The sequence below is a fragment of the Capsicum annuum genome, chromosome 11 (genome assembly GCF_002878395.1).
Source record: "Capsicum annuum cultivar UCD-10X-F1 chromosome 11, UCD10Xv1.1, whole genome shotgun sequence".
Lineage (NCBI taxonomy): Eukaryota > Viridiplantae > Streptophyta > Magnoliopsida > Solanales > Solanaceae > Capsicum > Capsicum annuum.
Window position 1 is genome coordinate 16904911 of NC_061121.1, and position 18250 is coordinate 16923160.

Genomic DNA, 18250 nt, shown 5'->3' on the forward strand with positions numbered 1-18250 from the left:
TATGTCTATAATATTAATGTTGCTATATATTTTATTTGTCGTGGTAAAAGAATAAAATTATTTGCTATAATTATATATTTCGTAGCAATTTTTTTTAATTATTACAACTACAAGACAATAGTAGCTGTAAGTATTTATTCTTAGCCACTAACCATGTAAAGTTTGTAGCTAACGTTTAGTTATGCCACTTCTTGCTACGAATGCTGCAGAAAAAAAAATTGTGGCTGAAGTGTCTATCCATAGAACTTTTGATATTTAGCTACGACATATTCTGTAGCTATATATGCATTATGTTGTAGTAAAAACAACGAGAAGCAAGAAGGAGGTCTGACCTCTGAACTTGTTCTGTACAATGTAATTGTTTTATATGCCTTGTATTATTCTTTGTGCTGGTTGGTACTATGATTTAATGTGTTTCTGATGCCCTACTTTGTTGATACATGTGGTGGATGAATGCTCAGTTCGATTTTGAGGAATTTTTGTATAAAGTTGTACCTCAATTATTGTATTGTTTTATTGTGGTTTCTATTCTGTTACTATCTACTGTTTATTTTTCATCTATTTCATTCTTTTCTTTGTTAAAATCCCCCCCTCCTCCCGAATATGCTTTATGTGTATCGAGATGAATTCGAGGGAGAACTATATTGTAGTGTTAAATTCTAATAATAATACTATTGAATTTTGAAAAGACTATTTTATCTATTGCGGAGTGTTTAATGAAAAACAAAAAGTTTAAATAACATTTCTAAATTCCTTCACACTTTTAATAATATACTAGCTATTAGAGATTAGAGATTTATATATAGAGAGATTATAGATATTAATATCATATAATATAGTATAGAAGATTAAAATATTACCTTATATAACTATTTACTTAAACTATAATTTTATTTAATTATGTAACTCTTTACAAACTTTGTTTAGCTCTCAGTGACATGTTTCTTTTTCTTACTTTTTCAAATTAATACTAATTTGGATTTAGCTCTTTGGTCAAAGATACTATCAAGATTTCAATATAGATTTCAATTTGTAATAACATTTCTCCTAACCCAGTTTTTCATTAAAATAACTTTTCAATTAATAATTGTCTATCATGATTACATGATAACCTATTATTGTATACTTCAAGAAAATACTAAAATCACAAAAAAGGCTTCTCGATTATCGATTATCTATCAAGAATATATGATAATATATTACTATACACTTTAAGAACATACTGAATTTTAAGTAAACTTACCTCAAATCACAATTGAGTTTATCTCTTCAGTCATATACACTATCAAAATTTACAAAAAAAAACTTCTTAGTTAGCATTTGCCTATCAATGATACATAATAATTTATTATTGTGAACTTCATGAGCATACTAAAATTTTAAAAAAATTTACCTCAAATCATAAGAAAATTTATCTCAATCATAGCTAACATCAAGATTACAATTGGTAAAAGAATTTCATACGGTACTATGATGTAATTTTCGAATTTCCCCAACTAAGAGCCCATTTGGATAGAATTAAAATCTAGTTAAACCAGCTTTTAATCTCTTTTTTTAGCTTTTTAAGGTGTTTGGTAAAATTTAAAAGTGCTTAAAAAAAGCTAAAAAATGATTAAAAGAATCAAAAAGTGAGAAGTTGGGTACCCCAGCTTTTTGCTTTTTAGATTAAATTTTTTTTTAGATTTGACCAAAACATTTACCTTTTTATCCCTTATATTTTCCTCCAATTCCAGCAATATCCTAACCTTGTAGCCCTTAAACATATATTGATTTTTTTTTCTTTTTCTCTTTGCTGCTTCGCTTCACCTCTTTCCTCCAATTTCCTCTCCATCTTTCTTCTTTGTTTTTATCGAATCCATCATTACATCGGAGTTTTGTTCAAAAATTTTATTTTAGAATTAAAAATTATAAATAATTCACCTTATTTATGGTGTTAACAACTTTAAGGACATTTAAGTCATTTTAACAACAGAAAAATGCTTAACATCACTTGTTTACCAAACACATCAACAACTTTTTTTCAGTTTCAACACTTTAATCCAAATACTTATCTGCTTATTTTATAAGCACTTATTTTAAGTTTTTAATCACTTAAGTTAAAAAGCTATTTTTTAATCCTATCCAAACGAGCTCTAAATAGTATGTGGAAATCTATCTATACTGAACTTTTGTGATAATTAGAAAGACATACAGAAAAAAAAAAAAAGCTAAAATATTTAAAAAATTTATAATATGTTGGACATAACACATAATTCACCAGTGAAGATAAAAATATATACGAAGTCTCTAAAAATCTAAAATATAATAATAATAATAATAATAGTAATAATAATAATAGTAACAATAACAATAATAAAAAAAGTTAGATATCCATGCTTTGATCAAGATGATAAACTTACCTTTGATGAGCTCCTTAAAAAGAAAAAAAGTTCATGTTTGTGAAGTCTGATATATAGAATCATGCGATCAATCATAACGTCTCTTTAATTTATTTGGTGTGTAAAAGACTTTTGGTTCCTTCTTGAAACAATATCTTTCTCTTCTATGTTAGAAATATCTGTGTGACTTTTTTGCTTGTAGAAGAAACTTAAGAAATGTTTTCCGAAATTTGGTTTCTTCTTGTAAATAGTAGTTGTATTTATTTAGGAACTTTTAAGACTTCTAAACCTAAAAAGAATAGTTTAACATTTCTGATATTCCTACATAAAATTCGATATATGTTATAAAATAATAAAAAATAAAGATAAAGAGCAGAAAGAGAACACAGAGTAATTCTTATTTCTCTTGAAAGATGATTTATAATGAAGAAAGCCGAGAACGTTACTCCTAGTTTCTCACTAAAAGATAAATATTTTAAATCCAGATAGATATCAGCTAAGAACTTTACTTCTAGTTTCTCACTAAAAGACACTAGTTTCTCACTAAAAGACAGATACTTCAAATCCTGATAGATATCAGCTAGATCTTGATAGATCTTGTTAGACATTTACAACAACTGATAGACATCAATATCATAACACTTCCCCTTGAATGTCTAATAATACGCATATAGGCTACCCCATTAAAAACCTTACAAGAAAAATTCAGTGGGACAAAACCTTGTAAGGGGAAAAGAGTACAATGCGTATTAACTCCGCCTAATAATAACATCCTTGAACTTTTGCATTCCGATCTTGTGCACCATCTTCTTGAAAATTGTAGTTGGAAGAGACTTGGTGAATAAATCAGTCATATTGTCACTTGAACGAATCTGTTGTACGTTAATATTACCATTATTTTGGAGCTCATGTGTATAGAAGAGCTTTTGCGAAATGTGCTTCGTTATATCTCCTTTTATGAATCCTCTCTTAAGTTATGTTATGCATGCTACATTATTTTCATATAAAATCGTGGGTACTTTGTCACATTTTAAATCACATTTTTCTCGAATGAGATGTATTCTGGACCTTAACCACACACACTCTCATCTTGCTTCATGAAGAGCTATAATCTCAGCATGGTTCGATGAGGTGGCTACGATAGACTGCTTTGTTGATCTCCAAGATATGACAGTACCCCATATATGAACGCATATCCTATTTGAGACCAAGCTTTATGCGGGTCAGATAAGTACTCAGCATCAGTATAACCAACAAGATCGGAACTGCAATCTTTAGAATAAAATAAGCCCATATCGATAGTCCCTTTTAGATACCGTAATATGTGTTTGATCCCATTCCAATGTCTCCTTGTAGGAGCATAACTATACCTTGCTAACAAATTAACTGAAAAGACTATATCAAACCTTATAGTATTTGCAAGATACATTAGTGCACCAATTGCACTAAGATATGGTACTTCATGACCAAGGAGTTTCTCATTCTTTTCTTGAGGTCGGAATGAGTCCTTATTCACATCAAGTGATCGAACAACCATCAGAGTACTTAATGGATGTGCTCCATCCATATAAAATCTTTTCAACACCTTTTTGTGTAGGTATATTGATGGACAAAGATACCATTTTTCAAATGTTTAATTTGCAAACCAAGTCATAATTCTGTCTTTCCGAGATCGTTCATCTCAAATTCTTTTTTTAGGTAATCAGTTGCCTTTTGAAGCTTTATTGAAGTTCCAATAAGGTTTATGTCATCAACATAGATAGCAAGTATAACAAACTCCGATGTTTTTTCTTTATAAAGGCATATGGACAAATTTCATCATTCGTATTACTTTCCTTAGATAAATATTCACTAAGACGGATATACCACATGCGTCCAGATTGTTTCAAACCATACAATGATCTCTACAATCTAATGAAATACATTTTTCGAGGTTTTGAACTATATGATTTCGGCATTTTAAATCTTTTGGAAATTTATATTTATATCTCATTATCAAGTGATCCATATAGATAGGCTGTTACAACATCCATCAAATGCATTTCAGGTCTCTTATGGACAGTGAAACTAATAAGATAACACAATGTCATTACATCGATAACTGGTGAATATGTCTTGTCATAATCGACACCAGGCCATTGTGAAAATCCTTGTGCAATAAGGCGCGCCTTATACCTTTGTATTTTATTTTTCTCATTTCTTTTTCACACAAAGACCCATTTATAGCCAACAGGCTTAACACCATTAGGTGTTTGAGCCATAGGTTAAAAAACTTCATGTTTGACAAGTGCATTCAATTTAGATTGAATTGTTTCTTACCATTTTGTCAACCATTTCTTTGTCGACATTTTGTGACAGATTGAGATTCAAGACTCTCACTATCTTGCATGATTTTCGTTGTAATATTATATATAAAGACATAACCCACTACTATTTCAGATCGATTTGAATTAGTTTCAACATCACTCGAATTTATGGATAGTTACTCATTTTCTTGAGTCTCACGCTCATTGATTCCTTCAGAGATATCAACATTGCTCAAATCTTGAACTTCCATATGAGAATCTTTCGTAGCATCATCTTGATCATTTTTTTTTAGAATTTCGATCCTTAGAACCTAATGTTCTACCACGCTTTAAGCGTGCTTTACAGTCATTAACTACGACACTAGTGAATGGTCCTCTAGGGACATTAATTCGAATTGGGACATTCTCTGCATGAATATGTGATTTGGTGATTCTTTTCAAATCAGTAAATGCGTCTGGCATTTACTTTATAATTTTCTGCAGATGAATAATATTTTGTACTTGTTGCTCACAAATAGAAGCATGTGGATCAAGATGAAATAGTGATGGATTTTCCATAAAATTTCTCTTTTGATGTCACTATCTTCCCCCTAATTTTGAAAAAACTATCCCATCAAACTGACAATCTGCAAATTGAGCAGTGAACATATCTCCTGTTAATGGTTCAAGATAGTGAATAATGGAGAGTGATTCAAACCTAACATAAATTCCTAACCTTCTTTGGGGGCCCATCTTGGTGCGATTTGGTGGTGCTATAGGCACATATATACCACACCCAAAAATTCTCAGATGAGATATATTAGGCTCTTGATCCAAAATCAATTGCAATGGAGAAAATTTATGATAATTTATTGCTGTACCATGTAAGATGAACAAGTGTTGCAGCATGCAAAATTACATAACCCCAAACACAAGTGGGCAACTTAATTTTCATAAGCAATGGTCTTGCTATCAATTGCAAACGTTTAATTAATGACTCGACAAGGCCATTTTAAGTGTGAACATGGGGTACAGGATGCTACACTCTTATCCTAATCGATAAACAACAGTCATTAAATGCATGGGATAAAAATTCTGCAGCATTATCAAGGCGAATAGACTTAATCTGATTATCAAAAAACTGTGCCCATAATCATATTATTTGTGTCAATAATTTTGCAAATTCCAAGTTACGAGATGACAATAGGAACACATGAGACCACCTAGAAGAAGTATCTATTAGGACCATAAAGTATCTAAACGACCTACTACATGGGTGAATGGGTCCACAAATATTCTCATGTATGCATCTCAAGAACGCGGGGAACTCAATCCCAACTATTGTTTTGGGGATCGTTTGTTGTTATTTTGATCTTTTAACAATTGAACAAATTGGAAAGCTTTGTAGAATTTTTTCAATTTGTTGTATAATCGATTATAAATATACTATAAATAAATTTAGATTTGAAGTTTATTCAATTATTTTTGAAACTCCTAGATCAATGAATGATCAAATATTAGCTTTTCAATGTGATGAAATTCTATTTTTTTTTGTTTTGCTTGTCGGAATTTAAGAGTATAACTGTATATATGAAACGATCTTTTATATTTGTTTTACTTGTGTTCGATTCAGTAGTTTTTGTATTTGGTTGGAAACTTTTCCTATGTTTAGATTTTACTTTAAACAAATGTTGTTTAAATGTATTTAAAGCCTAAAAATACATATGCTGTGTAACTTTATTTGCACTTAAAGTTGAAAAGTGTATATGAAAAGATCTTTTATATCTGTTTTACTTGTGTTCGATTCAGTAGTTTATGTATTTGGTTGCAAACTTTTCCTGTGTTTGTATTTTACTTTAAATAAATGTTGTTTAAATGTATTTTTAGCCTAAAAATACATATGCCGTGGAACTTTGTTTGCACTTAAAGCCGAAAAATATATATGAAAAGATCTTTTATATCTGTTTTACTTGTGTTCGATTCAGTAATTTATGTATTTGGTTAGAAACTTTTTCTGTGTTTGTATTTTACTTTAAACAAATGTTGTTTAAATATATTTTTAGCCTAAAAATACATATGTTGTGGAACTTTGTTTGCACTTAAAGCTGAAAAGTGTATATGAAAATATCCTTTATATCTGTTTTACTTGTGTTCGATTCAGTAGTTTTTGTATTTGGTTGCAAACTTTTGTTGTGTTTGTAATGGAGATGTTGGCTGTGTAAACCTGTTTGCACTTAAAGCTGATAAGTGTATGATGAAACAAGTGACATCTGATAAATATGTATATTTATTTATTTTTGGTTAAATCATGTAGAAATAGGAAGCATATCAGTTCTTGTGAAGCATTCTGGTAGGTGGACGTATGAAAAAAACTACGAAGATTACGTCACTGATACTATACTTTTGAGCACAATATCATCATTCATTGAGTTGCATGATGTTTTGGCATCACATTTAAATGTGGACTTAACCAACAAACGTATTCTAATGGATATCAAATCATTGGTAATACAAGACAAATACAAATACACAATGATATGGGTTTAAAGGTTTTTATGTTGCAGAAAAAAGATATACAAGACATGAATTATCTTCTTTTATATGTAAGCATTTTGGAGAAATTTGTAGGGAGCAACTTTGCAAGTTCATCTGTGTGTGTTGCTGAAAGAAGAGCCTACTGTAACAACAAGCAGTATTAAATGCATACAACGAAGGAGCTTTGATAGTTTCTGAAGAAAATATAACATTAGATGTATTTGAGATGGATACGGTTGAGATGATTATCTCCGATCCACATCACAACTTCAACTGTAATTCAAATTTATCTGTAATTCAAATTCTCATTTATAATGATAATGAATCAACAAATATTAAAATATATATTAGTTATGATCAAGGGTGTATTTTTGAAATGCTTAATTTTAACGTTGTATATGTATTTTTAGGGTAAATACATTTGATGTATAATGCATATGTATTTTTAAGCAAAATATCAGCACTGCATATGTATTTTTAGGGTAAATACATTTGATGTATAATGCATATGTATTTTTAAGCAAAATATCAACACTGCATATGTATTTTTATGCTAAAAAATATTTTGATGTGTAATCCATATGTATTTTTAAGCAAAATATCAACACTACATATGTGTCTTTTGTAACTAAAATCTCACAATAAAATGTAGAACTGCATAAAAAACTCAAATTTATCTTTAATTCAAATTCTCATTTATAATGATAATAAATGAACACATATTAAAATATACATTAGTTTTGATCAAGGTGTATTTTTGAAATGTTTAATTTTAACACTGCATATGTATTTTTAGGGTAAATACATTTGATGTATAATGCATATGTATTTTTAAGCAAAATATCAATACTGCATATGTATTTTATAACTAAAATCTCACAATACAAAGTAGAATTTCATAAAAAACACAAGTTTATATTTAATTCAAATTCGCATTTATATTGATAATAAATGAAAACATATTAAAAAATATATTAGATATGGTCCAGATGTATTTTTGAAAATTCTTAATCTTAACACTGCATATGTATTTTTAGGATAAAAACTTTTGATTGATACTGGATACGTATTTTTAAGCATAATATGAACACTACATATGTATTTTTTTTTTAACTAAATCTCATAGTAAAATATATAACTGCATAAAATACTAAAATTAAACTTTAATTCAAATCAAAATTAGACCCAATTCAAATTAGAATTAATTTCATTCAGTTAAAAAATAAGTACTATTATAACCTACAATTAGAACCACTTCAAAACATAAAAATTAGATTGTACAATCAGAACCTACATCCATAGACCAGTTACTCTAACTATACAAAGTAATAGATCCATCAATCATCATACATCAAAAATTTCAGTAACACTAGTTATTCTACTTTGCCTTGCAGGCCTCAAGGGTGCTTCGACATCAGTATGAGCATTTGCTGCTTGTTTTCGGATTTCATAATTTCACAAAAGTGCAGCATATCTTGTACGGAGTGCGTTGGGGTCGAACTCAATCACAATAACTTTGTAACCATAAGAAAGGCACTCTGCATATGTAACCATAAAGAGACCACAATCCCTACAAAATTAAGGAACAAAATATTTATTTATAAGTAAAATATATTTTGTACAAACATTCAATTTTGGTATATGTAAATTAAAAATTTACAAGCTTTCACTCGGTTGTTGAGGCAAATTCTCTTCAAATATCACATCAAACAGATCCAAGTAATCTTCGTCTTTGTATCTTGAATGATTTTGAAGATCGATTCCTTTTTTATTGTAGAAATCACAAGATTGGAGACACAAAGGGATAATCTCAACTAATTTCTTGATCTGAGTAAGAACAGCTGGATACTGAAAAATACATATCAATTATACTAAAAATACGTATAGCCAATAGACAGTTCATGAGTAGTTAACACAATACTTAACAGTACTTTTTGCCCTATATCTTTAACTCACAACTTTGATAATATCTTTATTGCCCTATTTAGAACAACACAATACTTAACAGTCAAAAAAATACATTTACAAACAAAAAAAATACCCCATCCTCACTATCTTCTTTAGAATCATCAGCATAAGATTTCTAAACATCGTCTTCAATTTCTTCAACTTTCCTTTTCTTTTCGTACCGTTTTTAAATTTTTTGCTCCTTCTTCAACCCTTTTTTTTTCTTCAAAATTTCACTGATCTTCACTGGGTTGTTGCGAAACTTCAACCTAATCTCCTTTGATCTCCCAGATTTCTTCAACTGTATAGGATTTACAATAACTTTAACTAAATCTTCTTGAGTTAACCTAAAACTAAAAGATTGTGCATAATCAAACTCTACATTCATATTCCGTATACCGCTATTTGTTGGTGTTTTTGCGGTATGTTCATCCATTAAAACATAAAACCCTTAAAATCTGATATTCAATTGAATTACAGTAGAAAAAAAAAAAAGAACCGCTACCATGCAATATGCGATTAATAGTTACCTGAAATAGAAGAAGTAAACCATTATCACAGATCGTGCTAGAATCGTGGAAAAGGAACAAAATTTGAAGTGGGTGAGATCATTGACGAAAGAAAAGGAATAAAAAATTTAAATTAAGGAAAGAGAAATAAGAATGGCGTGAGTAACTTTCTTAGGGGGCAAAAAGTAGGGGACCACTTAAAATAATGCTATAGATGCTACATAATGTAATTAGGATTAAGTGTTGCTATTTTTTGTAATTTAATACTTAAGTATGATACTATATGTAGTTATCTCATAAAAATTTACATAAACTTCAACTCTCTCTTCCACCGTAGTTAGAAAAAGTATCAATGTTGAATGAAATTTTAGATAAGGTATTGGGAATTTCATATATTTTTTTTAATTGATTTTTTTGCATTTTGCAACTAATCTGTTTTTTTTATTCTTCCTTTTTATTTTTGTATAGTCCCACTCAATTGCCAAGAAGTTGATTAATATTTTGGTGGCATCATATGAAACTATGGATGGTATATTTTTATGGTCATAAGGTTTGCAAACTTTAAATTTTTGTTTTATGTTATTTGTTTTTTTTAATCTTTTTAATCTTCTTTATTAGTATGATCTAATAGTTGATTTTTAGTCTATAAAAATTTTTGTGCAAGTAAACAAATGCCTCTCTAAAACTTTTCCATCACGTGACTGCATGACAATCACAAAACAAGCAAATTAAGCAACCCCCAACCAAGTTGGAATAGGCAAGTGATTATGACAAATTTGTCAAGTATCAATTAATTTGTAGTTCTTTTATATAAAGAGTGAAAAGTGAATTTGCTAGATCATGAGCACTGACGTGCGGATATAATTTCGATTGCATAATGCATTGCAATATTGTGATAGAATACATGATAAGGACTTAGAGATAACATTACGTGATCTTTTGTTTATTTTGTTTATTGGTCGACAATCGGAGTTTTGGTTATGATTGAGTAGCCAAAACGAAAGGAACGTTAACATATATTAGATTTACCGTAATTTCTGCTATTATTGTTAATTTAGTAAAAGTAGTGTTATATTATTACGTGTTGGAAGGAAATAATGTCCCCCTTTTAATGTGTGTTGACTAATAGCTTGCTTTATTCATGAAGAACATTACAAGTTTACTAAATAACTCCCTATGATTAAAAAAAAAAAAGTAGAATTATGTGATTCATGAATAGAATAAGAAGTAACTCTATTTAATTGAAGAAGTTATGAAAAAGGTGGGAGTTTTCTTTGACAAAAAGTGCTTCGATGGTCATACTATATTTTGTTAGTGTTAGTGTTCCTTTGCTAAATGATTTGCTGGCATATCTTTTTTTTATTATCGTTTTTTATTTCATTACTACTTTAATTTGCTTCGCTTGAGCTAAGAATCTTTCAAAACAAACTTTTCTACCTCCACGAGATAGGAATAAAGTTTGCAAAGTGTGTAACAATCTCGAGTTAATTCCTCAAAATGTCATTGAACTTGTGTAAACATCCCATTAAAGTAACTTTTGTTTCTTTTAGGACAATATTGTCACTGAACTATGCACTTCTTTCCATTATAAAGTAAAACTAAAAAATTGTTAAGGATATGTTTGGAGAACCACAAGAAAAGTGAAATTAGATGTAATTACACAGTTCAATTCTCAATTAGGAATAGAGAATTAGGTGCAATTACGTGATGTAATTACAAAGTTATATTTTTTTTTTTAATTTTAATTTCTTTTTCTTTTTCTTTTAATTTTATTTTTTATTTCTATTATTTTAATTTCTTTTTTATTTTTATTTTTTTCATTTTACATTATTATCTTTCATCTCTTTTCTTCTCATTTTCCAACCTTTACTGCTTATGATTCAATATAATTACTCTTATTTTTTCTTCATTTAGCGCATTATTGCATTTTTATTCTAGTGTTTGAATTAAAGTAGTATTTCATTATTGAATGAGATGACTTATGTGTTTTTCCTTTTCTTTTGAGTTATTTACTCGTTGGAATTTTATATAAGAGTATTGTATTTTTTTCTTGAATTTTCAATTTGTGTTTTGTTTTGTGTTTCAATTTATTTGTTTTAGTACTATAGACTTGTTATTTTATATTGCATGTCACTTCAAACTGTCGAGTTAATTTTCCAAATTACCATTAAACTTGTGCAAACATTCTACTAAAGTAACTTTTGTTAATTTCTTTTAGGAAAATATTGTCATTAAACTATGTACATCTTTCCAAAATAAGGTGAAACTAAAAAATAGTTAAGGACATATTTGGAAAGCCATAGAAAAATTGAAATTATATGTTATTAGACAATTTGCAGTGACATGCAATATGAAATAGCATGTCTATAATACTAAAACAAATAAATCGAAACATAAATTCAAAATCCAAGAGAAAAACATAATACTCTTGTATAAAATTCAGACGAGTAAATATAATTCAGAAGAACGAAAAACACATAAATCTATAATCACATTCAATTATAAAATACTACTTTAATTCAAACACTAGAATAAAAATTATAAAAATTCAATAATACGCTAAATAAAGAAAAAAAATATGAGTAATTATATTGAACCATAAGAAGTAAAGTTGGAAAATGAGAAGAAAAGAGATGAAAGATAATAATGTAAAATGAAAAAAAAATAAAAATAAAAAAGAAATTAAAATAATAGAAATAAAAAAGAAATTTAAAAGAAAAAAATATTAAATTTTATTTAAAAAAAGAAATAAAATGCAACTTTATAATTACATCACGTAATTGCACCTAATTCTCTATTCCTAATTGAGAATTGGACTATGTAATTACATCTAATTTCACTTTCCTTGTGGTCCTCCAAACATATCCTTAACAATTTCTTAATTTTACCTTATAATAGAAAGAAGTGCATAGTTTAGTGACAATATTGTTTTAAAAGAAACAAAAGTTACTTTAGTGGGATGTTTACACAAATTTAATGACATTTTGAGAAATTAACTCTAACAATCTCTTTTAAAAATATAAAATTTAAGAAAGAACAAACTTTTATTATTTAATTCTATTCTCAACAACATACATTTTTTACTCCCAAACTCCACTTGTAAAATTTTACGTATGTTTGTTGTTTCAATTTAAAATTTCACTGCAATTTGCAGGGGCATAGAGATCAATGAAGAGTGTACAATGTTCTCGAATCTTAGGGAGTATCAATACAGTGTAAATTAACCTAATCTAATGTGGACATACTCTCAAAATTTTACATAGTTGATTAGGTAATTATAAGATCACTTAGCCTATCTTTCATGTATAACTGATCATTACAAAGTTCATATAATAAACTTATACTAGCTTGAACGAGGAAGAAGATATAAATATCATCAAAGATGAGATATTTATTATTGCTTATACATTTGGTGTTAGTTTGGGATGGACTTTTAAAGTTTGGTGTTACTCTCTTCATTTCTTTATAAGTAATCCTTTTGAATTGTGATTTCGTTTTTAAATAAGTGTATATTTAAATCTTCGAGAAACTTTGATCATACTTTTTCTAATATGCCCTTGAGTTTAAATATAGTAATTGATTCAAACCAGCCAACAAATGATACAAAATCAGCCAATAACACACGATAACAAGATGAGACTAAGCTACGGATTCAACAACAAAACCGTGAACACAAGATAACAACAAGCAATATGCAAAGATAGATAGATAACTTGACATACGAATGCACAAATACTAAGAACCAAAATGTGTATCAAACATTAAGACCCTAAGATTCATACAAGCAACACCAAGTTCTTACGTAGACCTCAAGGAAACCGAAATCCCCAAGCAACCCATGTTTCTAAACGGGTAACTAATGATTCGACGTTGCCACATGTGAATCCACACTAGCAAAATACACTCAAATAGTTTATCTCTCAAAATAATATCAAAGTTGCTAAAGATTAACCTAATAGGAACTATTTATAGTCTTAGGCTAAAACTATTACATAACAAAATGACCAAAAGGCCCTTAATGAGGTTCTACATTTCATAGGCGCCTCATGCTTCAAAGCAATGGGAAAAGGCCCTTAAGAGGGGCGGCCTTGGAGTGTTATGAATCTTTTCTTCCACGTCAACACTTGTTCTCTTGGTTGGGCAGCCCCCAAGCTTGAGTCTTTACGTGTTGACCTCCAATGGTGTCATCTAAAGCTAAGATGATCTTTTGACTTGTATCATCCTTCCCTTCTTGAAAAGGATTCGACCTCGAATCCATACCTTGCAAAACCAAAGAAAGGACAAACAAGCACAACATTCTCATAACATGAGGGTTAGGATTAGCACAATCAATCATAACATAGTCATTCCAATCACAAAAAAACGAACACCCTCCCAAGAAAGAATCAATTTGTCTATCCAGATAAGTATAACAAGAAAAAAAGAACAAGAGTTGTTTATCAAGTGAAAAGCATAGATCCTTCTTGGAACAACAATTAGACTTGCCATCCGAAATAGGAATGCCATACATTCCATGCACATTCAAGTCATTCCAAAAGACATCAATACCATCTAGGTAGGATTTTAAATCAAATGTCTTTATAGCATAGTCTACTCTAGTGTAGATGTCATCATGATTCTAAGAAAAGCTAGAAATAGGAGGGGGTAGGTACATACCTTTTGAGCAAAGACTTGCACTTGCCCTCTTACTTTCCAAACTTGCACCATGGAAACTCATCCTCGTAGGCATCAACTTGGTACTTGGCAAAGGTGTAGGGCCGAATGTTGAGAATAACAAGTGCTTGGTTTTAACACCAAGTTCTCCCATTTAAACCCGAGGCTCCCTTTCTTCACAATTCCTATCCTTCCTCACCATGAGGTTAAAATTCAAGACCTCTTCTTCTTCTGGCCAAACATCTTCATTAGGAACTTTCATCATCAATCCACAAGGTACAAAGATGTTTATTCTTCTTCTACTAATTACCTTTCACATCCAATGTCATCATCATCTTAAGGGATTTCCTCACCACTATCATTTCAGGTCACTTTATCCTTAACAAAGTAAGGTTCACTCTCCATCAATACACTGTTCCTTCGGTTGGGGCATTCACTAACCTTATGACCCCAACCTTGACATTTAAAGAAAGTAATACCTTTAGAATTGGGATTAGAAGATGGATTACCTTCATGTCGTGGTGGATACCTTTGGATTGCTCTATCAACGGGTTACTTCTTAAGGACTTGTTGAAATCCTTGTTTTTGTTCCATCCGAAGAAAGTATAAGAAATGTGACTTCTATGGAAGGACCTTTTGGCATTGTTATTCCTTTAAATGTGACCTCTATGGAAGGACCTTTTGGTATTATTGTTCCTTTTAACCTCAATGGCAGTTTCAACAAGATCATCAATTCGGTCAAACTTGTAGACAACTAGTTGAGAAGCAACTTCATAATCTAAACCACCTTTGAACCGAGCTATGCAATGATTAGGAGGTTAACAATATCAAGACGAAGGATCAAGTTTTGAAACTCCTCATAATACCCTTCCACACTTCTATCTCCTTGCCTCAAATTGTAGAGCCTTGTTAGTTACTCTTGCTTGAACCTTTTCGTAACATACCTTTCTCTCATAAGTGACTTCAAGTCATCCCAATTTGGAAGGTTGAGTTTTCCATTTCTTGCTCTTTGCAATCTTTTTGTCTCCCACCAAGTAGATACATACCCTTTAAGTTGTGCAATTGCATGGGCGGCTTTCTTGTGTGGAGTTAACTCATTGAGTTGGAAGATCCTATTGCATTGTAGTTACCAATCAAGATAGATAGATGGATCACTAGTTCCTTTGAAGGTAGGAAGAGTGATCTTGATTGATTTGAGACCCGTGTCTCTACCCAAATTTCCTTCTTGATCTGCTTGATAACCTTCTTGAACATGCGGATGGTGTCCTAAGTTGCCTTTACCACGAGAAACCGGACCAAGCCTTGCCCCTCGGCCCCTATGTCCTCTTCTTTGAGCTCCTCTTCTATTTTGCATAAATTTAGCAAAAAGAGCCACTTCATCTAACTCCTCACCTTCCACATCATCAATTTGGATTGGTTGGTTTTGGTTAGTGGGGCTCTCGGTATTTCTTGGTTTTGTGGAGCTTCTTGGTGGATTTGTTTTCAGTTGTTTGGGTAAGTAGGGGCTTGGTTGATAGGTTTATATACTTGTTTAGGTGGATTGAACATTTGGTGAAGTGTTTCCGGAGTTATAGCAGGGGAGGTGTTGGGAGCATGTCCACTAGATAAGGCATGGTAGTTCTTAGGAGTTGTGTGGGTGGAGTCTAGACGAACTTCCAATGTGTCCATTCTCCTTGAAAAAGAACCCTCCATCCCTTCCATTATCCCGTACATTCTTTCCATTCTACTTTCAAGTGATTCATATCGACTATTAACATCATGTTTCATGTCCATTATGGCTGCCATCAAAGAGTGCATGTTTACCTCTCCCGAAACACCTTGATCATCATCTCCTAGTGCCATTGTACCTAACAAGATATGCTAAACAAAAAAAAAGAGCAAACAAATTAAAGGTTAGTAAATCAACCTCACAAGCTCTCAAGCTCACACCTTGAATTGTCACTCAATTGGCATCGCAAGTGTTGGTATTCCGTTTATACTCCAATGAGATTACTTGGTACCAATTGTAGCTTGAGGTCGGAGTGGATTCTTGTTTGAAATGACTCAAAGAAAAATATGTACGGAGTTGAACCAAGAAACTATAACGAATCACAAAAGATAAAAGCACACAAAGAAAGGTAACACAAAGGAAATGAACTCAAATAACTAACTCACAACTAAGTAGAAAATTACTAGTTGCTAATTAGTACTAGAATCAAGAAATGAAACTAAAGTCACAAAGGAAACTTAGAAATCTGAAATTTCAGCCTTAGGTCGTTTTTGAAGGGTGGTGACGTGGCAACCTTGGATTGGGCGTTGGAATTGTTCAAATTTAAAAAAAAATTCTCGTCTTCAATTTGTATTGATCAATATTCAATAGGAAGTGTAGAATTTCGATTTTAGGAGGGAAACAACAAGACTTGGAGTCTTTTAAAAATTCAAAAAAAGGTTTGACTTTCCTTGCACTTTTTTGGCAAAATACCCTTTTTGAAAGCCTTTTTACTCTTTCCTCTTTTGTAAGCCTTGGAATGTGCCTTTTCTCCGTTTTGGTTAAACAAGGCTTTTGAAAGCCTTTTGCCCCCTTTCTTTTTTTGGAATGTCATGGGATTATGTTTCAAGACTAACAAAGACCACACCTTCCTTCTACTTTATTATAGATCAAACAACCACTTTCTCTTCAATAAAATATGAAGATGGTGAAGATCACCAAGAATACCACTTTTAAAATTTTAAGTTTTAGGTACACGTTGGACCCCCAAACATCAACAACACATATTCAAGATCAAATCCTCAACAATAAACATCAACAACACATTTTCAAGACACCAATCCTCAACAACAACAACCTTCAAAATTCAAGAACAACTCGAAAATGGCTCAAAATTCGGACCTAACACTAGAAACACTCAAAACACACAAAAGACTCCTAGATCTAAGTTCAAAGTCTCGGACAAAGCACAAAACGGGACAAATTACTTTTTTTTGAGACTTTTAGGTTTTAGACACTTCTTTTTTGTGGTTTTCAAGTTAACAAGCCCAAGATTGATCTCGTAGGAACGAAATCAATCCTAGCTCTGATACCAAATGATATAAACCAGTCAACAAATGATACAAAATCAACCATCAACACACGATAACAAGATGAGACTAAGCTACGGATTCAACAAGAAAATCGTGAACACAAGATAACAACAAGTAATATGTAAAGATAGATAGATAACTTGACATACGAATGCACAAATACTAAGAACCAAAATGTGTATCAAATATTAATACCCTAAGCTTCATACAAGCAACACCAAGTTCTTACGTAGACCTCAAGAAAATCTAAATCCTTAAGCAACCCACGTTTCTAAACGGGTAACAACACAACGATTCCACGTTGCCACAAGTGAATCCACACTTGTAAAATACACTTAAAGAGTTTATCTCTCAAAATAATATCAAAGTTGCTGAAAATTATCTTAATAGGAACTATTTATAGTCTTAGGCTAAAACTATTACATAACAAAATGACCAAAAGGCTCTTAATGAGGTTCTACACTCCATAGACGCCTCATGCTTCAAGGCAATGACAAAAAGGCCCTTAAGAGGGGCGGCCTTGGAGTGTAATCAAGCTTTTCTTCCACTTCAACACTTGTTCTCTTGGTTGGGCAGCCCCCAAGCTTAAGTCTTTACGTGTTGGCCTCCAATGATGTCATCGAAAGCTAAGATGACCTTTTGGCTCGTATCAGTAATCAATGTCAACTTTGAACGAGATAAAATTTAACTAGGAATAAGTTGGTAAAATTACATTTCATTTTCTAGAAGTGAGTAGTTTATTAACGGATGTGCTCGAGCCAAAAGAAATACTTATTTAGAAATGGAGAGAGTAATTTGACTTTGCTACCTGCTAAAGTATATTTTTCCATTTAACAATGGCCAAACACATATAGCCCCTTAAACTTGTCCAAAATTTTTCGGG